This window comes from Homarus americanus, unplaced genomic scaffold, assembly GCF_018991925.1.
Source record: "Homarus americanus isolate GMGI-L3 unplaced genomic scaffold, GMGI_Hamer_2.0 scaffold35204, whole genome shotgun sequence".
NCBI lineage: Eukaryota > Metazoa > Arthropoda > Malacostraca > Decapoda > Nephropidae > Homarus > Homarus americanus.
Genome location: NW_024730460.1, coordinates 3,464 through 28,526, shown reverse-complemented (window position 1 = coordinate 28,526; position 25,063 = coordinate 3,464). Strand labels below are relative to the sequence as shown.

At 40.3% G+C, this 25,063-nt stretch overlaps 1 long non-coding RNA gene across 1 annotated transcript; it reads left to right on the top strand.

Moving 5' to 3' along the window:
• The first annotated feature begins 409 nt into the window (after positions 1-409).
• Positions 410-25,063, top strand: LOC121866994. The gene is made up of 6 exons (XR_006089070.1): positions 410-1,006; positions 1,472-1,579; positions 10,239-10,354; positions 12,295-12,386; positions 21,293-21,376; positions 24,566-25,063. It is a non-coding gene; the product is annotated as an uncharacterized LOC121866994 (long non-coding RNA).

The following is a 25,063-nucleotide window of genomic DNA, read 5'->3' as shown; positions in this document are numbered from 1 at the left end:
AAAAAAGTTTAAGCTCCTGCGTAAATATCACAATAGATTTGCACTGTCCTCTGTTTGGTCACAGCAGATTATGTGAAATTCGAGCGAGAGAGATTTAAATAATAAATCCCGCAAAATTTTGCGTTTCTCCCGGAAGCACGAAAAGAATCCGTCAATAACGTCGCAGTTTCGTTCTGTGTCGGTCACGTCCACGAAATGTAGACGCTATTGGACTGTACGAAACCGGGTATGCCGATTAAATTTTTGCTCGTCCATCGCAAGAAGTTAGGTAGTTTAGATTAGATTAGGTTAGGTAGGGTTTTCAATGTTTTTTTTTAACCCTTCATGTTGAAAGTAACTTTTTTTGGAAGATTCATTGTTTTTGTTAGTGTAAGGAAATTAAGATCATATAAATTTATTAGAAAAAATCCAAATAAATACTGGTAAAATTATCGTTTTGGCCGTGCATCTATTTTCCAAAAGTCATAATCGTTCAAAATATCCATAAAAACCGTTGGAAAAAGATAATTTCAACTTTACGTAACCTATTTGAGTAATCGGTTTCTCCATGTGGTGTTAAACTATTGAGTAATGTTTATTTTTAATACAAAGTTGTTATTTGACCCGGATTCTGGGCCAAATGACCGTCGGCTATTTGACCGGGACCTGCGGGGATCGTGTGGGATTGTAGTCGGGATGGTTGGGGGCATTAAACAAGTCATTCCATTATGGTATTATTTAATTGTATAATTTCTGTTGACAAAAGGATTTAGTTTTATTTTAGATCTTTGTCAAATAACCGGCGGTTATTGTGCCGAGTACTGGTCAAATAATCCCTGCCTATAATATAATAGTTTTACAGTGTTGTGTATTATATAGGTATCTGTTACATTTCCAGGAAGCTTTAAGGACCAACAACACATCTCGGTACGACAAGTGGAGACTCGACCGTACAGACCCGTCCGGTCTCGCACACGACGCCGTTAACGGCAAACGGAGAAACGGCGCCGCCGCCGACCCGCGGGAGGTAAGACCGACGTCGTCACTTCGCGTCGGGCGTACGAGCCGAGCGTATTAGAGGACTTGTATTTAAGTGCACTTGTACAGTAATCCTATAAAAGTGGACATTTATGTAAATGATTGTGTCTAAAGTCACTTCCCATTGGTGTCGGTGGTACGGGACCTCTCAAAATTGTGGCCCAGATTCACGTTTTTCATCCCAAACCAAATTTTGAATGTGTGTTTATTTCGTTATTCTTTAAAGTACAGTGCAGTATATTAATAACTTTTAGCTTCGTTTTCAAAACATAATGTCATTGTTTATTAATTATGATTCTTTACAAATGCTGTACTACTTTTTCTGCCTGTATGTTTCAATTCAGTTTATGAAACTTTTATTTGCATAGTTTTGAAGAAGACTACAGTACTTAGTACATAGTTTAAATGTTTGCATATCAACAGTGCAGTACTTTATCTTAAGTAATATTTTCAGGTACTTTCTCCATCACTGCCTAAAGTGGACCTGATGTGAACTAGAATGAAGTTGGCTGGACCTGCAGTGAAGTGGACCTGAAGCTAACTGGACCTCAAGTAGTCTGTGGTATTGTATTTAATATTGTTGTGGTACTTTGAATGTTAGGAAAGTTGTACAGGCATTCCCCAGTTTGAAAGAGTACTGTGTCTTATAAAAACCTATGGTAAATCGAATCAATATTCCTATAGACTCACATTATAAAAGCCAAGATACTTTTCTTCAATGAAAAAGGTTCCCCCCCCAATTATGTAGTCTCCAAAAAGTATTGATAGATTTTCTAGCGGTAAAATTTGAAACGCTGGGTGAAAGACTTTGATGTGATCTCCAGTGCATCAGCATAAATTGGTACAGGTACATCCGGTCACTATATGAGCAACAGCCATAGACGGCGGGTAGCGAGAGAGGGAGTCATCCTCGCGTGACATACAACCGTACAGTATATGCTTTACTATAACAAGAAATCCATTAAGCTATATTAATGTATGTATCGTGCTGGGTAGAAGCAAGGCATATGTAAAGAAGCCCCTGACTGAGGATTACAATAACATGGAAATATACTTTAAATGGAAGAGTTTCGGATCACAACCGAGACGGACCTCGAGGCGAACATTTCACCGTGTCGTAGTGACGGTTTCATTCGTACCGAGCTGCAGAATATAGTCGTCGACGACACGTATGATTTATGAGAGGTGACCAAGGAAATAGTAGTTGATATTAGAGTGAACAGCTACAGCAATATACAGTATATCGGTCTAATTGGGATCTGCCAAATATTATTGATTCGTAAATAGTGTCGGTTTAACGTCACAATAAGAATTTAAATCGGCGCGTCGCCGGTCTTTTCGTGGCGGCTGATCCATCGCGATACCGCGGGTTCGCTCGCCCCGTTGCGTCTTTCCGATAATTCCTCGGTTCGTTTGACGTAAGATCCCATTAATGACCGGCACGGCGTCGGCGTCCATTTACGACACGCAATCTCAATTCGCTTGACGTGCGATCGGAAGCCTCGGAGGATTCGCATCTCTCAAAAACATACGTATGCTCATTCGTGCTCAGAGGTGTAGACGTAGAGTTAGCAACAGTTCTGAAACGGGTCGTGTAACATTGGTCGAATAGCCTCGAAGCACGTCGACCCCGTGGCTAAAGATATTATTTTGGGGTGACCGTACTCGTCGATTATAAGCCAATACCGTATAGGAGCTCTTCGACCGACAGACGAGTCGAGCTCCCGAGGCTCGTTCGCGAGTCCGACTTAACTCTTGTAGATAATGATATACAGTAGAGCTATACCGTATATACCCAGCACATTACGGTACAGTCGGTCCCCGACTTACGACGGGGTCAGGGACCGGCGACCGGGTCGCAAGTCGAAAATGGGAAAATAATACTGTACATAGATGGGCGTCTCATTTTCTTCTCGGCACCACGAAACTCTCAATCTTACGCTTGCCGGCCATTTTAAAGGGAATTACAAATGAAAATGTTGTCGGTACACAGCGCAATCACTAATGTCTGCATTCAAAAATACATAATTTGACAACATTAAGACCAATCCCCACATGTGAAGGGACCCATACAAATTGAACATTATGGCCATTTTTCCGTATTGTATTTACTAATTTTCTACATGAACCAATAATGTGTCCAAAGACTGGACTCCCACTGTTCAAAGAATCCAAAGCTGCCCTACTATCAACAACAAAATATGCATCTTTATACCTCTTTACAACATTTTCCAATCCTACTAACATTGCATATAACTCAGCTTGTGTTGATGAAATAAAACTTCTCAACCAAAGTCCAATTTTGATGTCATCATTTCCTTGTTCTGTGTGCTGTCTTATAAGGATCCCGCACCCTGCCCTGCCACTTGACATAACTGAACCGTCACAAAAAACATGCAATGTGTTTATTTTAGGCAAATTACTAATCTTATTCCCATATAAAGCCCTTATAACTGTCCTGGTTCATGTAATGATTTCTTCATTGTGAGAGGCACTATGTCTAACTCTACTTCTCGTTCTTCCCAGGGTGGATTCTTACAACTCTTCTGAACAGCTGTACACCAGTCTGCCAGATTACATTTTTTAATAATATTTATTAATCCATTCATGTATCCTCTCTTGCCTTGCCTGCAGAAGGTCCTTTTATCTTTTAAACCATCATTTATATCTTGTACAAATTTACCCCCACTGTTCCCTCTCATTAATCGAACTGCTGCAACTGTATTAATTTCATTGACCCTCTGTGAAATGCTCTGTAACCCTAGTTCCATTTTCATTATCTCAATCATTGCATTCTTTTGACACCCTAAAATAATTCTCATTGCTTCATTTTGCATGATCTCAAGCTTCCGTAGCCTTCCTTCACCAGTACAAGAGAGGACAGGTGCTGCATAGTCTATAAGTGATCTGATGGTAGAAATACACATCATTCTCAGTATGGGTACCCCAGCACCTTTACCACAACATGCTAGAGCCTTCAAGGGCTGTAATCTTGCTCTACATTGAGTGAGGACATGATATATTTCTGCCTCTTTACTTTCACTAGTAAAGCCAATATACATTCCTAAATATTTATACTTTGACACTTTCTCAACAATTTTTCCATTTAGAAAAACGGATTCAGTTCCTCTTCCTTTACATTCACACTTGGTTTTTTCTTCATTCATAACTAAGCCCATCTTTTGAGAAAGAACACTAAAATCATTTAATGCAATCTGCAAATTTTTTACAGAGTTTCCTTGAAATAAGATGTCATCTGCATAAATGATGGTTACAACTCCTTTGGGATATTTGTGTGAGGCTATCTTGTTCATTAACACATTAAATAACATTGGACTCAATACTCCCCCTTGGGGAGTGCCTAGTTCAAGTGCTCTTTCCTCAGACAAACATCCCTGATACCATACACAGATTCTCCTTCCATGCAAGTAGTCACCTATCCAGTGTAACAACTTTCCTGATACCCCTAGAGCAGCCAGTTCACTCATAACTACTTCACTGTGAGCTTTATCAAATGCTCCTTGTAAATCCACAAAAACTCTACATCTGTCTGCATCATTTGATAAACATTTTATAACACAGTCTGAAGTACATTTCCCTTCCAAAAAACAAATAAATTACAAGATAGATTTTCCCCCACAATATATACAAGCCTATTTAATAATACTCTCTCCATCATCTTGGAAAAACAAGATGTTAAAGACACTGGCCTGTATCCACCAGTTGCCTTAGGGAAAGGAATAACTATCGCTTTCTTCCATTCTGTTGGTAATCTACCCTCTGCATAGCTCATGTTGAATAAATCTAATAATGGACTATTTTCCATACCAACTAAGCAGTTCAAAATTTCATATGTCACACCATCTTCGCCTGGTGCTGTAGATTTTCCTTTTTTAACAGCATCTTGAGTAATATCTACACATGTTACATCACAAATATTTAGAGCTGATGAAATAAATCTTTTTCTTTCATTTTGCCACTCATCTAATGCTTCTATTGTCCTGTTAGGCAGGGAGGCAACACTAGCAGCTTTAGCCCATTTGTCAACCAGTTTATTAGCTTCTTCCTCTGGATGAGGATGGCTAATAAAATTACTCCTTTTTCCTCTAATTTTGTTAATATCCTGCCATATTTCTTTGAGATTTTTACTCTCCCCAATGTGCTGTGCAAAATCTTGCCAATATTTCTCCCTTGCCTCCTTCCTAGCCTGCCCACATATTTTGGCTATATCCATGAAGATTTCCCTATCTTCTTCTCTTCTACCATTCTTTACCCAATCTTTATGTGCTGCCCTTAACATTTGTGTCCATCCCTTCAACATTTTGTCATTGGTATAGCAGTGTTTCCTAGCCCCATGTCTCTTATCATTTATTTTTTTCTGTGTTGACTTAGTCAAATATATTTCTATCTCCCCAACTAAGTCATTATAAAAGCTATCCATACAGACTGGTGTATAATTTCTGTACCATTTCTCTATATTTTGGGTAAACACTTCTGTGTCATCCTTGTTTAGTTTCAATTTCTTCCTCCTATATCTCACCTGTCTCTTCCCTAATGGTAATTGAACATACACAACAAAATGGTCACTGACTAGCTCCCTTATTATCTCACATTCTCCCTGGACTCCCTGACTGCTTATCATGCAAGCATAGTCTAACCTTCCTCCTTTAATATGAGTCACTTCCTTATTTCCTAACAAGTAAGAATCTGGGTGATCTTGTAAAAATTGCCAAAATTTTATACCATTTCTATTAATTCTCCCCATTGTTTCGAGTCTTGGATGTCGAGCATTAAAATCTCTTACAGCCAAAGTTGAGTCCAAAAACATGCAATCTGGTAAGAAGTTGAGGTCAAAACAGCATCCAGAAATATACAAATTTGCTATGTTCAGTTCTCCTTCCTTCAAATATAACTTTATACAGACACTTTCTATTCCTTGTACTCTACTCGGGTTTCCAACTAGTTCTGCTGGTATGGAATTCTTAATGTATGTTGAGACCCCTCTTATACCTTTACTAGATAGTTTAAGCAGGTCGCCTTTCCTGTCCCTGTAACGGGCCGCGTTTTCTCTTTTCAATAATTTACCATCCAGCTACTGTTTTCTGTTAGTATTCTATTTACTCATATACTTATTTGTTCTATGTAGCATTCCTCCAATGAGTACCCTGTTTAATATACTTATTCTCCTTCCATTCTTTACATATATATTTATTCTTATATGTTCTTTACCTCTATATACCTTATATTCTTATATGTTCTTATATAAGTAACTCTTATGCTTCTCCACTTATGTTTTCCAAGTCAAGGTTCTTTCTTTTCATTTCCTTTCATATAGATTGTATTTTCAGTTTCAATGTTCTTACCTTTCTGAAGTATACTTTGTTTTATGTCTTTCTTATACATGGGTTAGTCTGGGGAACCATGTGATTCTTTGTATAACACTTTTTATACTTACAAGGGGTAGCTGCCACCACCCAGACTTTTCATTATATAACAGAACTCATGGAAGGGTTTTGGGTAGTGTGGTAGATGTATAGGCACGTGAGTAAGTATTATTTTCTGGGAACCAATGTTTAGAAGGAGTAGAGTGGTGATACTCAGATTACTAACTCAATATTTATTAATACAGTGAGTGGAGAAGATGCATCTTAGATTCACTCAGGCTAAACAGAACCGAAATTAACTTATTAAGTCATCAAACACTTCAAGAACTTATTACCTCATTAAACACCTCCAAATATTCATTACTTTATTGGATACTGTTGTAGTATTTCTGTGACAAGTAAGATTTAGCAATGCTTACACACTGTCAATAACCCTGGACCCGCAGGTCTTACTTTAACAAGGAACAAATTACCTTCTCAATTCGTGGTTAGAACCTCATACTCTCAGGTTATTCTTTCATGGGTACTACAGATGAATACATAACACATTGGACTAACTCCACAATTATAGTAACATACAATACCTCCTGTTAGTTTGCAAGGAACAACCTGGTACCTTGAACTCTCATTCAGTGGTTCAATACTTAACCTGGGATGACTATATTTCTGCTAGTCATCCCTAAGCATGGATATTAATACGGCTCCATACATATAACCAAGAACAGTGGGTAGACCATGATCATATGACGGAGTCAGTAGGCCAGAGTTGTTTACAGGCTCGCTCGCTAGCTCGGAGCGCCTGGCCCAGGAAAAGTTGACTGTGGCGGTGGGCCGTGGCGTCTGCCAAGGAATCTCGCCCTGGGATTCTCATCTCGCCACCTTAAAGACGTCTTAAGGCTAGCTAGATCCAGGATTAATATTTACACATTTTATATCCTTTCCAATCAGATTCTTTAAGAAGGCCCAATCCTCCTGCACAGATTCCCATTTCCTCAAAAGTTTTTCTTTATCAGCATCTTTACACTTTACCAACACCTTTTTAAAACTTTCAGTTGTTGCTCCCTGCGCTACACAATCCTTTATTTTCCTCTCCTTCCCTGTAATACTTATTTTAAGCACTGAATTTTTCAAAGGCTTGAGCTCTTCACTTTCCTCTTTCCCTTTTAATTCTACATTATTCACAGCTTTGTTTTCCCTTTCTTTATTTATCACTGTATCAAGTCTTTTCTCTATCACTTCTATTTTCTGACCTAACTTTTGCAAAAGCTGAAACATCTTAAGCACCTCTTCTCCCAGAATTTCTTGCACAGTTTTATCACTAACCTGGAGGGCTGCACCACTACTCTCACTTGCTACTTGTTTATTACTCTGTTTGTTTCTGGCATCAACAACGCTTCCGGCCGCAAGCGCAGTCCTTATCCTTCTTGAATCTTCATGCCAGGCATTCTCAGGAATCACTGTCTGTGTGTTCTCCTGCTGTCTTGTCACTGTCAGACCACAGCGTACTTCCTCGGTGTTCTCTGAATAATTCCTTTGTTGGTCACTTCTCATACGTGGCCTCATCTCGCATGCAATTGAACTAGCATTGAGAGTTTTACCACACTTACAACAACAACAAGGCTTCACTTTCTCTCCTGCTTTGATCTTGTCCTTACAGTTGCTAGATTCGTGCCTCTTCCCACAGAATCTACAACGTGGGTCCAGTTGACAGCTCCAGGCCTTATGTCCCCATCTGCAACACTTGAGACACATTATTGGTCCCCCCACATATAGTGCCACCTTCCTATACCCTGCTCCTGTGATGAACACTTTCTCTGGAACCTTTCCTCTCATTAGAGCAATAACCTGGCTTCTCTCTTCGCCCCTTATTAAATGCCTCTTGACCCAAACAAATCTTTCGTCATCCAATAAGTATTCTGGGTCTAGTATTACAGGGTACCTGAAGATTATAACCTTTGTAAGTAGTATGTCGCTCTCCTCTGGCAAAACCATCAGTAATCCCTTGTACCCAACAGTTGTCAACATTTCCACAGCCTGTAAGATAAGGCTTGTGTGTGCCTTCTTTCAAAAGAGGCTCAAAGCTGCGATGCTCCCGTCCTAGTTGTACTGCCCATTTTAATTTTTCAAGGAAGGTCATCGGGCATGACTGGAAAAATTAATCTCTTCCTGACACGACCAACTTCACCTTGTGTGTGTTCTTGTCTGCTTCCTTCAAATTCCATACTTTGCTCTGTTCTTGATCCATTCTCCACTATCTCCTTTCTGTTATTTCCATTATTATTACCACCCACACACGTTTTTTGTCCTAGATGATTTTGTCTCTTCTCCTCTCTCACTTCTTTGCTTTCACTGTCCTCATGCCAGCTTGTCTCCCTCATTGTTTTAGAATTTTCTTTCTTATTCACTACCTCTTGTTGTAGCTGTATTTTCTCACTTTCGAACTTCCCTTGTGCTTCATCACTCGTATTAGACTCATCACTACTCAACTCAAGGTCTTCAAGAACTTCGTCCAATACTATCTTTTCTTTACTCTTCCATGTAGAGTTCTTAAGCGAAAATTCACTTTCCGTGGGGCAATGTTGACATCCCACAACACCCAGCCAGGAGTGATGGGACCCCGAGCAGTTATTTTTGTAAGGTAAACAGTAAGTTCCCAACACTAAAGTTGCTTGACGATACTTATCTTATCCTCGGGTCCTTATACACAAGTAGGTAAGTCTATATATCCTTCAGTTAATGTAATAAGCTCGAAAACATCCCAAATTTGGGAGCTAGCGCTCACAGCTGTGTTTACCGGACCAAAAAAATGGCCGCTCCGTCGTATGTCGAGTAGGTCGTAAGTCGAGGAGTAGCTGTATTTAACTAATGATAACAGAAAAAGTTATTTCTTTAATGTTTTGTTTTTGTGTTTTAATGTTTTGTCTGTGAGTCGGTTCTCGTCTTCAACGTTTAGGTCACGAAGGAGGCTTAAATATATCTAGAAAAAAAGTTTTTGCTCCTGTGTAAATATCATAATAAATTTGCACTGTCCTCTGATTGGTCACAGCAGAGAGATTTAAATAATAAATCCCGCAAAATTGTGCCTCTCTCCCGGCAGCACGATAAGAATCCGTCGAGATCGTCGCAGTTTCGTTCTACGTCGGTCGCGTCCACGAAATGTAAACACTATTGGACGCGTACGAAACCGGGTATGCCGATTCGGTTTTTGTTGGTCCATCGCAAGAAGTTAGGTAGTTTAGATTAGGTTAGGTAGGGTTTTCAATGTTGTTTTTTTAACCCTTCATGTTGAAAGTCTAACTCACTTTGGAAGATTCATTGTTTTTGTTAGTGTAAGGAAATTAAGATCATATTTATTTATTAGAAAAAATCCAAATAAAAACTTGTAAAACTATCGTTTTGGCCGTGCAGCTATTTTCCGAAGGTCATAAAAGTTGAAAATACATCAAAAACCATTGGAACAAGATTATTTCAACCTAACCTAACCTATTTGAGTAATCAGTTTCTCCACGTGGTACTAAACAAACAAGTGCCTTTATTATAAGTGTACGAAGATGTTATTTGACCACGATTCTGGGCCAAATAACCGTCGGCCATTTGACCGGGACCTGCGGGGATCGTATAGGATTGTAGTCGGGATGGTTGGGGGCATTAAACAAGTCATTACATTATGGTATTATTTAATTGTATAATTTCTGTTGACAAAAGGATTTAGTTTTATTTTAGATCTCTGTCAAATAAGCGGCGGTTATTGTGCCGAGTACCGGTCAAATAATCCCTGCCTATAATATAATAGTTTTACAGTGTTGTGTATTATATAGCTATTGGTCACATTTCCAGGAAGCTTCAAGGACCAACAACACATCTCGGTACGACAAGTCGAGACTCGACCGTACAGACCCGTCCGGTCTCGCACACGACGCCGTTAACGGCAAACGGAGAAACGCCGCTGGGAGGTAATACCGACGTCGTCACTTCACGTCGTGTCATTGGGCGTACGAGCCGAGTGTATTAGAGTACAGGTTGTACCTCTCTAGTCCGGCATTCTGTGATCCGGAACGATTTTAGTTTGTCCAATAGGTAGATAGGCAGCTTTTTTTTTTTTTTAATCTTGATTATTATTATTATTATTATTATTATTATTACAGGAGTATTAAATTTTTGCCCCTCAGGCCCCAATGTGGGTCAGTGACCTATGCCCGGGTGGGCTAATCCCCGTAAAAAAACAACGACGACAAAGCCGGGGGAAATTAAGGTTTGTTTACATCCGGCAGCTCTCTCTCTGTGCTTGTCTATACAGAGCATAACATTTAACCCTTCAATATATATTCTAGCAGTAAATAAGTGTTGCTTTCATATTCTTAAGTAGAGTAACGACGACATGTTTTCACGTGTGCGCACTTACATACGCTCAGTTTCACTTTTTTTTTTACCATTGATGGTTAGCTACTTATATTGTTCCATTTATTAACATTAAATAACATTACTTCAAACAAGCATATTAATTTTTTTACATTAATTTTACTACAGCTACAATCAGGGTCTTATTTTCTTCAGTTTTATATGTAGAACCAATCTGTCACCGGTTTTGTAAGCTTTAACAAAAACAATGCCGGCAGCCGTCTCGTCTCGTCGCGCGTTTTAATATTACACGTATTAGTAATAAATTGTATTGTTAATTTTGCACACACAAACATTAATTCAATAAAAACAAATTCAGAAACATTAATTAAAATATATATGAACAGTAAATAAGTGTTGCTTTCACATTCTTACGTAAAGTAATGACGATACGTTTTCACGCGTGCGCACTCGCATACGCGATCTCTGTTTTTCTTTACCATTATCGTTAGCTACTTCTATTGTTCCATGTATTAACATTACTTAAAAGAACCATATTAATTTTTCTACAGCTACAACCGGGGTCTTATTTTCTTCAGTTTTATACGTAGAACCAGTCGGTCACCGTTTTTGTAATCGACGAAAACGGTGCCGTCTCATTTCCTCGCGTTTTAATATTGAGCGTATTATTAATGAATTGTATTGCTCATTTTGCACACACTAACATTAATTCAATCCAAAAGACTTTCAGTAATAAATAATAACGAATCTTTCGTACATAAGAGAAATAACGCCGTTTACACGATCGTGCACGTCGTCCGAACGTCGGCGGGCCATTCAAACCCGTCGAAATTTGAGTTTCCGCCGTCAAAAGTTTTAAATGTGTCGGCTTTTTTTGTGCGTTCAAATAGAAAACGTCGAATTAAAAACTCGCGAAATTTGAGAAGGTACTGTACGACATTTAACCCTTCAATATGTCTTCAAAGAGACCACGAAGCAGAGAAAGTGGTGCTAGTGCTTCCAAGTGTAAACAGAAGTCACTATCTGTCCAGGAAGAGGGCGAATTTCCACGGTCGGGAAATTTCCGGCGTCCGGCACCGGTCGGGTCCCGTGGTTGCCGGACCGGAGAGGTACAACCTGTACTTGTATTTCAGTACACTTGTACAGTAATCCTATAAAAGTGGGCATTTATGTAAATGTTTGTGCGTAAGGTCGCGTCCCATTGGCGTCGGCGGTACGCGACACTTCCAAAATATGGCCCAGATTCACGTTTTTCATCCCATACCCAATTTTGAATGTGTGTTTATTTCGTGGTTCTTTAAAGTACAGTACAGTATATTAATAACTTTAACTTTCGTTTTCAAAACATAATGTCATTGTTTATTAATTATGATACTCTATAAATGCTGTGGTACTCTAAATACTTTTTTCTACTTATATGAATCAGTTGAGTTGAGTAAACTTTTATTTGCATAGTTTTGAAGAAGACTACAGGACATAGTTTAAATTTTTACATATCAACAGTGCAGTACTTTATCTTAAGTAATATTTTCAGGCACTTTCTCCAACACTGCCTACAGTGGACCTGATGTGAACTAGAATGAAGTTGGCTGGACATAAAGTTTACTGGACCTCAAATAGTCTGTGGTATTGTATTTAATATTGTTGTGGTACTTTGAATGTTAGGAAAGTTGTACAGGCATTCCCCAGTTTATAAGAGTACTGTGTCTTATAAAAACCTATGGTAAATCGAATCACATTAGACTCACATTATAAAAGCCAAGATACTTTTCTACAACGAAAACAGTTCCCCCCAAATTATGTACGGTCCCCCAAAAAGTATCGATTGAATTTTCTAGCGGTAAAATTTGAAACTCTAGATGAAATACTTTGCTGTGATCCCCAGTGCATCAGCATAAGTTGGTACAGGTACATCCGGTCACTATATGAGCAATAGCCGTAGACGGCGGGTAGCGAGGGAGTCGTCCTCGTGTGACATACGACCGTACGGTATATGCTTTACTATAACAAGAAATTCATTGAGCTATATTAATGTATGTATCGTGCCGGTTAGAAGCGAGGCCCCGACCGAGGATTACAATAATATCGGAATATACATTAAACGGAAGAGTTTTGGAACGTCACGAGCTAGACCGAGACGGACCTCGGGGCATACGTTTCGCCACCGCGTCGTAGCGACGGTTTTATTCGTACCGAGATGCACAATGTAGTCGTCGACGACACGTCTGATTTTTGAGGAGTGACGGAGCAAATAGTAGTTGATATTAGAGTGAACAGGTACAGCAATATACAATATATTGGTCTAAATGGGATCTGCCAAATATTATCGATACGTAAATGGCGTCGGTTTAACGTCAAAATAGGATTTTAATCGGCGCGTCGCCCGTCGTTTAGCGGCGGGTAACCCATCGCGATGCCCGAGGGTTCGCTCGCCCCATTGTGCCGAGTTATTCGAGCGTTGCGCGTACCCTCGTCGCGAAGGCTAATAATAGCGCCTCTCTCCCCGTTGTGTCTTTCCGATAATTCCTCGGTTCATTTGACGTACGATCCCGGTAATGACCGGCTCGGCGTCCGTTTACGACACGCAATCCAAATTCGCGCTACGTGCGATGCGAATCCTCGGAGGATTTGCATCTTTCAAAAACACATACAGTCGTGCGCCGGTTAACATCCGATAGCATATACAGTCGGCCCTTAACATTCGCTGGGGTTAGGTAACAGAGATACCCGTGAATGTTAAAAATCCGTGTACTATTGCTACCCCCCCCCCCCTAAAAAATCCCTGGCCCCCCATGTCCTTATTTACCGTATATACCTGTGTGTAGTTTGAGTTTTTAAGACCAAATTATTTGGCAAAAATTGGGGGTCGACCTCTAAACGGGTAATAGTTTCGTTAGGTTGAAAAATATTTACCAGTAAACAATGGAAACGATGCACCAACACACCACCCGCTGTGAGTGTCGGTACAGTTGCCAGGGCAGATCTGTTGCGAGCCCAAAGTAGCCAAATCCATGGTATGGTAGCACAGGACGATGTAAAACAAAGTATTCATTTATTAAAGTTAATTTATAGATACTGGACATAAATGTTTGTTCATTACATTTGAAACATCAATCTTTGTTAATTAAATTTGAAACAAGAGAAAACTACGATACTGGATTTTCATTAAAATATTACATCACAAGTATATTTTACCTTAACTGTGACTGAATGAATATATTCTCGGAAATAAATATGGAAATGTAATATTTTTGCTGGAATGACGTACATATTATAGTGGGAAGTGGGATAAAATCATGAGGAAAGACTTTCGCTTTCTTTCGTTGTTCAAAATATTTTACCGTAATCGCTTTTCGAATGGTTTTCAGTTAAAAAACTGTTGTACTCGTACTGTATTACAATAATATTCTATCCTATCATTAGCCTTATAATCCCACAACTGAAAACCATTCGAAAAGCGATTACGGTAACATCTTTTGAACGAAAGAAAGCGAAAGTCATTGCTTTCGTCACTTTCCACTGTAATACGTACATCATTTCAGCAAAAATATTACATTTCCATCTTCTCAGAAATAAATGGTAGTTTTGTTGAAAGGTAATGTACAGTATTTAACATTAAAATGCAAAAATAGCTATAAAAACAATTAATACACCCGTAATGTACTGGCTGGCATCTCCACTCGTCCCTGCTCCCGCCAGTCACCACTCCTCCCCGCTCTATCCCTCCGCCTCCTCCACATCGTCACTACTGTTGTATTACAATAATATTCTATCCTAATTGACTTGAATAAATACTACGATACCATATTTCTGAATATTTTCATTAAAATCAATCCAAATCATTTTCCTTGCCATCGTCTGCAGCACCACACAGCTTCTCCCAGTCCTCTCCTTGAACGGGGCTAGAGGGTACGTGTTTTTCGAATCGTTTTCAATTAAAAAACTGTTACATCACACGTATATTTTACCTAAACTGCGCCCGAATGAATATATTCTTGGAAATAAATAGTAATTTTGCTGAAACGTGATGTATTTCAATGTAAAATAGGATAAAATACATGACGAAAACAAAAGACTTCACCTAACCTTCGTTTTTTTAATAGTTTTCGGTTACAGAAATGAAATATTTTTGCTGAAATGACGTAAGTATTACAGTGGAATGTGGGACAAAATCGTGACGAAAACAATGACTTTCGCTTTCTTTCGTTCAAAAGATGTTACCGTAATCGCTTTTCGAATGGTTTTCAGTTAAAAAACTGTTGTATTACAATAATATTCTATCCTAATTCACTTGTGATGCAACAGTTTTTTAACTGAAAACCATTCGAAAAGCGATTACGGTAAAATATTTTGAACAACGAAAGAAAGCGAAAGTGTTTCGTCATGATTTTATCCCACTTCCCACTATAATATGTACGTCATTCCAGCAAAAATATTACATTTCCATATTTATTTCCGAGAATATATTCATTCAGTCACGGTTAAGGTAAAATATACTTGTGATGTAATATTTTAATGAAAATCCAGTATCGTAGTTTTTTCTTGTTTCAAATTTAATTAACAAAGATTGATGCTTGAAATGTAATGAACAAAAATTTATGTCCAGTATCTACGAGTTAACTTTAATGAATGAATACTTTGTTTTACATCGTCCTGTGCTACCATACCATGGATTTGGCTACTTTGGGCTCGCAAGAGATCTGCCCTGGCAACTGTACCGACACTCACAGCTGGTGGTGTGTTGGTGCATCGTTTCCATTGTTTTCTGGTAGTTACTGGTAAATATTTTTCAACCTAACGAAACTATTACCCGTTAAGAGGTCGACCCCCAATTTTTGCCAAATAATTTTGTCTTAAAAACTCGAACTACACACAGGTATATACGGTAAATAAGGACATGGGGGGGCCAGGGATTGTTTTTTGGGGGGGGGTAGCAATAGTACACGGATTTTTAACATTCACGGGTATCTCTGTTACCTAACCCCCGCGAATGTTAAGGGCCGACTGTACTTCAATTACTTCAATGTACAGAATATTCCTCTGGCGGGGCAATCCGCGTATTTGCGAATCCGTGAATGCTAAACCCGCGTATGTGAAAGGCCGACCGTACGTCCGTGCCCCCCCTCGAAAAAACACTTCCGTGATGCCTGCTGGACCACCACTCCAAGACCCCCCTGATGGAGACACGACGATCCTTCCCGTACTGGCTAGATGTTATGTGTTAAAGGAATATCATTCCTTAGGCTTTAGTAAGCATTTTCCTCCAGGTGTAATGTTAACCTACATCTATTGAGGATAAAATCTTTCACCTACAAATTGACAATAACACATTTGCTGTAATCGGACATATCTAGTTGCCTCAACAATTGCAACCCTAGTTGCAATTGGGGTTGCAATTTGAAATTCTGTGTCATTACTGAGGAATAACGAAGTCTCTGGTGCACTGCACTCTAAGATTAAGAGAAAATGGACTCGGGCATCCCGAAGGGAGAGAAAACGGACTTCCACGACGGGAGACTCGAGCACTAACACGTGCCACTCATACCGAGAGACTTGACAAGTTTTACCGACCATTAGTGATGTACGTTATCTAGTGAATTTAGTCAATATTGTACAGTATAAGTATACTGCAATTACAGCGGTCCCTCGGTTAACAATGGACCCGAGTGCAAACCCTTACTGTACGTGTACTAAACGATTACGGTACTTAAATTGTTATGTCTATGGCAAATATAGATTGTTTACACAGATATTCAAATACTATCTTACAAGTTATATTCACCCAGGTCGTTTGGGTGGCAAATTATGAGAAGAGCTTAGTCACTCTTAAGTAATGATAAATAAACACTCGGGCCTTCAGCGCCAACTGTCAAATCTTATCTCAAATAAATAAAGACATTGTCACCTCACTTCCCCCCCCTGCTCGCTGGCTACCTCCCTCCTTGTGTTCCCAGACAAAACATTGGTGATAACTTTATGCTTTAAGGTGTTTATTTTATATAATATCTCAGACTAAAGTTAGGGGATTACAATTTGCATAGCTGGAATCCTTGCAAGACAGCCAATAATTTGAATATAAACATTATATATATACTGTATTTTGTTGAAGATATAAAAATTGTAGTACATTTTATAATATAAAGTTTTTCAACTGTATTTTTGGGTAGATTTATATCAATTTCTTCATTTATTTTCATCCATTTACATGCAGACACCACAATAAAAGAAACGTAAAAGAAATAAACGACCTCGGTGCAAAGCCGGAGCATTGTTGTACTAATTTGATTACGGTACAAAAATTGTTATGTCCGGTGCAAATTACAGCATGTTTATATTCAAATTAATCAGTATGTTACAAGAATCCCAGCAATGTTAATTATATTGTACCAGGTCATTTCACTGGCATTTTAAAATGAGAGAAGCTTAGTAGGACTGTTAAATAAACTCACAGAGACCTTCGGCTCAAACTGTCAAACATCTCCTCTTAACTCTCTCCCCCATCTGTTGAGCCAGGGTTTTAGGCTTACAGTTTTTATCTTACATAATATTTCAGACTAAAGTTAGGAGATTATAATTTGCATTGCTGGAATCCTTGCAAGACAGCCAATAATTTGAATGTTAACGTCATATATTTTGCTCGAGAGATAAAAATTGTTGTACGTTAGTGTACAGTACTGTAGTACATTTTATAATATAAAGTTTTTGAACTGTATTTTTGGGTAGATTTACATCAATTTCTTCATTTATTTTCATGCACACAGCATACTAAAAGAAATAATTGACCTTAGTGCAAAGCTGGAGTTTTGTTGTACTAATTTGATTTGGGTACTAAAATTGTTATGTCTAGTGGAAATTATAGCATGTTTATATACAAATTAATCAGTATGTTACAAGAATCCCAAGAATGTTAATTATATTCACCCGGGTCATTTCCCGGCCGGGAAAAAATGCGCCACAGACCCGGGCGCCAACCGTCGGTGTCGCCGGGCTTTATCTTAAGTAATATCACAGACAAAAGTTAGAATTTAATTTGCATTGCTAAAATCGTTACAAGACGGCTAATAATTTTAACATAAACGTTGTATATTTTGCACAAGAGATAAAAATTTGTAGCCCTTTGTAATAAAATTAGTTACAACTAAAATTTGTATGTGAACTATAGCATGTTTATATTCAAAGTAATCACAATTTTATAAGAATTCCAGCAATGTTAATTATATTCTTCCAAGTCAGTTTAGTGATATTTCATAAGAGAAAACCTGAAAGTCACTGTTAAGGACAGATAAATAAATAAGCTCTAGACCTTGGCATCAACTGTCAAACCGATAACCCTCCTCCCCATCTTGCCGCGAATCCGATCACGAGTAAACGGGCCATTTCGCGTCTCGTAATTTTAGCCGCGTCGATTTACGAGCGTCCGTTTTAACGCGATACTACAAAAACGATGTTTTGTAGGAGATGGGCCGAGGTGCATTTGGGTATATTGGGTCTTTTTAGTATTTTGTGTTAGTCTCGAGTACCAAAGTAAATTGTTCCATTGAAACCACTTTAATTGAGTCCAAATTTGGTTTAAAGCTATTAGCTCTCTAGGAATGCGCCTCGCGTCACCGACGCGTACGCGGGACCGGTAACAATTTTACGTAAACGCGTCGACGACGTAATATTCGACAATGCCGTCGGGTCGTCGACGTCCCGTTTCTTCGTTTAGTAAATAGTCGTGGCGATTTTTGTCGCGCGCGTGTCCGTCGACGGGCACGCCGAGGGCGGTCCGTCCGCGGATGCGGGCCCGCTCGAGATTCGGCCCGTATTGCGCAGTCGTACGGTCCGTCGTCGTTTGCGAGAAGTACTCGTTTACGTAGTCTCGCGTGCAGTATATTGCATTTTCTAGCAATAGACTAGTTACGATCGTAGATTAGTTCCATCACGTAGGGTATCGTCTCGCCGTCGGCCCGGGACACACCTCCGGCCACTCGACACTCTGCTTACCGGTACACGACACAAATTAAAAATGATCAACACGATATTTTACGAGGGCATTATGATTGATTTATAATACCCTATGCAATGGTTGTATAGATGTAGTGCAGTATAATTATTAAATGCAGGCAGCATTCACATCACAAACTTAACCCACAGAAGAAGTCGCCTCGGGCAGCGGAAGCGCGATCCGGGAGAAGGACACGAAGAACGACCGTAGATCGTCGCTCCGGAGACGGGTCGGCGAGTGCCGCTCTCCGACGCGAGACGATCGTCGAGAATAACCTACGTGTTTTTCTATTTTTATGGATGCTATTTTAAGGATAACTAAAGCTCAGTCAACGGTTATTTTAGCTTAAGGTCATATTATACGTGTATTTGTAATGTACAGTATTTCATTGAGTAAGAATGCTAAAACTTGCCCGGCGGTCGACCCCCAAAACAACTGCGGCGACCCGCTCCGGCACTCGAGAAGACGGAAGCTCCGAGTACACGACGTTAAAGATTAACGGATAGTTTGACGACTATACCACCCCTTGTTCCCTCTACCTCCAGCTAAATGTATCCCTCCCTCCACTTACCACTCTTCCTTTCCTCATCTATTATCTTTCCCTTCCACCCCTCTATCCCACCATCTGTCCCCCCTCCCTTTCTTCACGTACCATTCTTCCTTTCCTTATCTATTATCCTTCCCTTCCACCCCTCTATCCCTTCCCTCCACATACCACCTTTCTCTCCTAGCACCTGTCGTTCCTTTTTTGTGTTTTATTTAATAAGTTTTATAGTATATGATGGTCACCTTATTAATAATGTACCATTTTGTGTGATTACAATTACACTACACACACTTAGTCGAAGTGACCAGTTATTAGTGTTGATATTAATGGGATAAATATTAGATAAGTTTATTGGAGTTTGCTATAAAATATGTGACTATAATTATAAATTGTGAGTGTGAAGAAGGGTTTATAAGTTGTATATATGTCAATTAGAGGAACAAATAATTTGCTAACCACACCCTAGTCCTTCAATGGAAAACGCATCGAAATGCGCAGCGGCGAATGCATTCGGCGGGAGAATAATGCGGCGACACGCGTAGAATACTCGTACGCCACTCTCGGGCACGTACGTTTCCATTTACTAAAGTTAGGTGGGTTTGTTTGGGTGGCGTGGGACCCAGAGGGCATCGGCAGGCGGTCGCGTCCGGCGGTTGCCGTGCGAGAAATTGGGAGGACGGGCTTTCACGTTGCAGAAACTAAGGAACGGCATCTTCCGGCGGAACCACAGCCCGCGATTAAAGGAACGCTCGGGTTTGACGCCCACGGACCGAGCGCGCGGCTCCTCCGCCGTAACAAGAGTAGTCGATTGAAGTCCCCTCTTTTGCCTGGGTGGATGTGTCTGTGCTAACCGTTTTAGGCAAGTGAATGTTTGGTACAGCAGATTTGGGGATTCATTGTAGGGTAGACTTGCCATACAGTGCAGTGTTTTAATTGGTATTATATTGCGGCGATCGGCGAGCACGGAGACCGAAGCCTCACTCGACCGTGTCTCGGGAGGCGTGGGGTTTGGTCCGAGGCCACTCGCAGTCATCGTCGAGGGTATAGTCCGGAACGCCGTTCGACGTGACGTCTCGTCGAAATTCCGGAGCGGTCTTCTCGTCGCGGGGCGCGCCGGAGGTCGACGCTACGACGTTCCCGGAGGGGTCGTCGTCGTCGTCGTCGGGTATTTGACGTGCATCCGGAGTAGAACGAGGGCACGCGTCGAACCGTCGAAAGTGCGCAAGAAATGAGATCGCGTAAATAACGGCAGATTAATTTCGTCGACACTCGTACGTATAAAAGTGCAAAGTAAATAAATAATACGTATTTTTTTTATGGGAATTAGCCCACCCGGGCACGGGTCACCGACCCACATCGGGGCGAAAATGTAATAATAATAATAATTGTTGAAGTTACAGTGTTCATTTTTGGTGGATATCAACGAAATATGATGCGAGAGGCTCAGACGACGACACAAACGACGACGCTCTCTCCGGTATATTTTCGGGACCGTCCGTAAAAACGAAACCAAAACACGCGTGCGCATTCAAAGTGGCGCATTATTGCACAAGTAAAATAAAACATATTGCCATAAATATGGGGTAACCTAGTTTATATGTAACAATAATACTGAAGAACCTTAAAGAAATACAAAATGGAAAAAAAAATCAAAAGTGAGGAACAATAGATTTATGTTGTGTTGTAAGAGAAACAATCGAGACAGAGAGTCAGACGAGCGACCCGGGACTCGGTCACAATTTTAGGGATGCCACGTAGCAGGAAGATCTACCACGGACGACACATTACGCTTCCAATATTGTCTGCGGAGGTGGTATCTCCCCGTTTGGTGGCTGCCTAAGTATGTAAGATTTTCCAATGGAAAGTGTATGTTTGGCAAATGTATCCAGGTCTTTAGAGAATGTACTCAGATATTTGGGTTAGGTGTCAAGGGTTCATGTATAATTTGCATGCCTAATTGACTATGTATATTTTTTAACCTTAATTTTTCATTTGCAGTCACCCGACGGGAGTCAGAAACGTCATTTTTGTGCGGACCGGCGACTCGACGGACCCCGGCCGAGGACGCCGCTCGAACCGCGGGTGAGAATGTCGGACGACGCCGTATTGTAATGTTTATATCGCAGTGTACGGTATTTACTTAATGGTTCTCTGAAGAATAGGAATGCGTATGTGGCGTGCCTCGGCGTCTCCGTAGGAATTGCGTAGAGTAAGTGGAAGGTTTTTAAGGGAGACGAGAATTTATTAAGCGGCGCGTCGTCGACGAAATATCGAAGGAAGTTTTGACCGGTTACCGAGAGGAAATAAGACGGGAATTTACGAGTAAAAGAGTAGTAGAACGTAAAGATAACGAGGGAGAAATGAAAATGCGACCGACGACGAGACTCGGGTGCCATCGAAAATGCGTAGAGGGACGGACATTACAAGTGTTATAATGAGAGTACTTAATTTAGCATAGAGATATAGAATTGAAGGTGTCATATCTGGTCTAAAAGTGTTGGATACAATATGAAAAGTATTATTAAAAAATGGGAGTTTAAGCCAAGGGTTAGGGTGCTGCTGGCACTTCCCCCTCCCTTCCTATTGGGATAAATCGAGAAACAAGATGAATTCTCCCCACCCCCTCCTCCACAAAGGGGAGACCAGATGGACGTCACCTGGGTGTAAGGGTTAAGAATGTAGTAGCTTGTAATGGAGGATGAGGTATATGTATTTATGTCCTATGTTTTATACTGTATTGCAAGTAGGCGTTATTGTATGCACATTGCGGGTCATAATAGGAACGCGGCACGCCGGAGGCGGGTACACGGGACGATCCCTCGGAACAGAAGCCGAAAGTTCGTGGCGTGGGTATATGCACTTCCCTTAAAAGTGTAATTAGGGATCCTCCTCAGACACATTGCACCATTTGAACGCAGACGTAAGATTATCCTCATCGCCGTACACGTCCCGAGGAGACGAGGCGTATCGAGTTTACGCGGATGCATACGAGACGTTTCCTTTCGAGTACGGGTAGTTCTGCTATAATGCGATAGTTGTGTTCTTGTAAAACATCGTGTTATAGAAATTCGTGTAATAGAAATGACAGGGCTTATGGAGAAAATAGGGTTAGGTGCAGATTACTCCAAATCGACAAAAATTTCGTAGTACAGTCTAAATAAATGTTACATTGATATCTAATATTGAAATCATACAGTAAATGTTACACTTGACCTTGAAAAAATCTGAATATAACTTGATGGGGGAGAAGATTGATGTTGAGGAGTCATGAAACATCAAGCTTTTCTTCGAGTGTTATAGCCTTTCTTTTATGATCACCAGAGTGCTTCCCAGAGATATTCTTCTTTTCCATAGTCACAAAATTGGAGAAACAGTAATCACCGAGGACACTTAAAAATTTCACACGTGTTTCAAACAAAGTGTGGAGTAAACAGAGCGCGCGGGTCTAAAACGCTATGTATTTTGTTTTTCTCTTATTTAAAATTTTACATATACTGTAGAGGTATACTGTATACATAAATATTACATAAATTATTTGTGCAATTCTTCACAAACAAAACACATAAATCAATTGAACTTGCGATGTCGAACGTGAACTGTAAACACTGCATAACCCTGCGCCAAGCCACAATGTAAAGTACACTTTAAACGCTACTTATTTTGTTTTTCTCTTTTATTTAAATTTTTACAATTTACATATTCATCTTATGCTACAGCGCCCACAAAACACGAGAAACGTTCGAGTCCCCCAGTAGAGATGTCCGTTCTCTATCCACTCGAGGATGTGTCGGTCGTGCGTTTTCTTTTTGTGTACTCGCTCGGGGACTCGAGTTTATAACACAGGATGATAAGGGAATTTGAATTTATTTGTTGATTTATTTATTTATAATATACTGTAATATATTAAATATGCTGCAAGTATTTTCTTTAATTTATATACTTTTTTCTGGAAAAAGGGAGGCTACCATTATACCCGGTAATGTACATTTATGGCGATCGTTAAGGACCAAACTCCGAATCCGTGACGTGACTTCCGTTCATCATTTATGTCCTAAATTTACCAATGTGGGTAGTTTCAAGAATTAACGCAGTCATTTACCGAATATTCTTTGCCCAAAAATAAATTTCAAATGAATTATTTATAGGAGATAAGTATTATGATCAGTAAATATACCGATATGCATTACCGACCACAAGGACGGCTAAAAATAGGCACAGACGGTCACAGTCGAGGTCACTTTCCCTTTGTTGTCACTGTAGGACCTTGTGAGTGGTTTACTGTATACATAAATATTACATAAATTATTTGTGCAATTCTTCACAAACAAAACACATAAATCAATTGAATATGCGAAGTCGAACGTGAACCGTAAACACTGTGTGATGTAAAGAGAGCGCCGGTGTAAAACGCTATGTAATTTGATTGTCTCTTTTATTTAAAATTTTACAATTGACTTATAATATATAGGTATACTGTATACATAAATATTACATACATTATTTCTGCAATTGTTCACAAACAAAACACACGACTCAATTGAACACGCGATGTCGAACGTGAACCGAAGCCATAACAATCGTTCGAGTGGAATCGCGTCGGAGGAAACGAGTTCGCGTTTTACAAATATCGTTCCTCAATTCATAAATCGCGTCGTCAAAACACGCGTTATAGCAGAACTCGCCGTATAGTTTTTGGTTCACCGCCAACACGTTTATCCTCGTACCGGATCTCCGTCGTCGCGGAAGTTACGTTCGCTAGACGTTCACAGACGTAAATGGTACGATCTCGAGAGCACGACGTACATTCGGTCCGGATCGAGTGGACTTTCCCAATCGTCTTATAGATTTCTCGAGTTCTTGGGAATGGTACGAATATGTACAATTAATATTATGTTATGTATAGGTATATTGTATGTTTTTTGATAATCGTTAAGTATGGGAGGTGGCGACGAGCACACCGTACCGACGGGTGGAGGAGCGTCGAGTTTGATTTTGTATTAGGCGACGGGGTCGCGGGTATTTACGGAGATACGGCAGAGCGCGACGTCGGCGCCCGCGTACGGCACGAGCGGGAGGAGTAATTTGTGCGGGACGTAATTGTGGGGTAGTCGAGTATGCCTGTGTGTTTTAGTTGGCAATAGTGTGTAGATATGTTTGTGTATAGGTATACTGTAGAAAGAATGAAGTTAGATGAAGTTTGTTTGGGAATTAGTAGAATTTGTAATAGTAGATAATTGTCGATATATTTTGACAGTAATTTGTCCGTTTCAGTTGCGGAGGAGCGCGCCGATACGAGTCGGAGACGGCTCGTACAGTCGGCGCACGAGAGCGGTCCGGACGAAGACATTCGGGAACCGAGGACGAAGACGCTCGTCGACTGCGGACGAAGACACCGGTCGACGCGCGAGGAAGATGCTCCGGAACACGGGAAGAACGCCACACTCCCGAGTGCGGGAAGACACTCGTCAACGCAGAAGGAGACACGCATCAATGTCGGGCCGGCGCGATTGTTTTAAAGACGATTTAACGTGTAAAATGAATGTACGTGTTGTTTGTAACGATTGTTATAATGTTTGTAGTATTGTTTTTAGAGACCGACTCTGCGAAGACGGAGGAAGTCGATACATGTCGAGAATGAATTTATTGAAGATGTTGCCTGTGATCACTAGGTGTTTGCACTAATTTGGGGAGATGATTACGATCGTAGAACGTCACGGAATGCGGCGCGCACGTCATTTGTGGCGGGACGCATCCGTAAATAACGGCAGC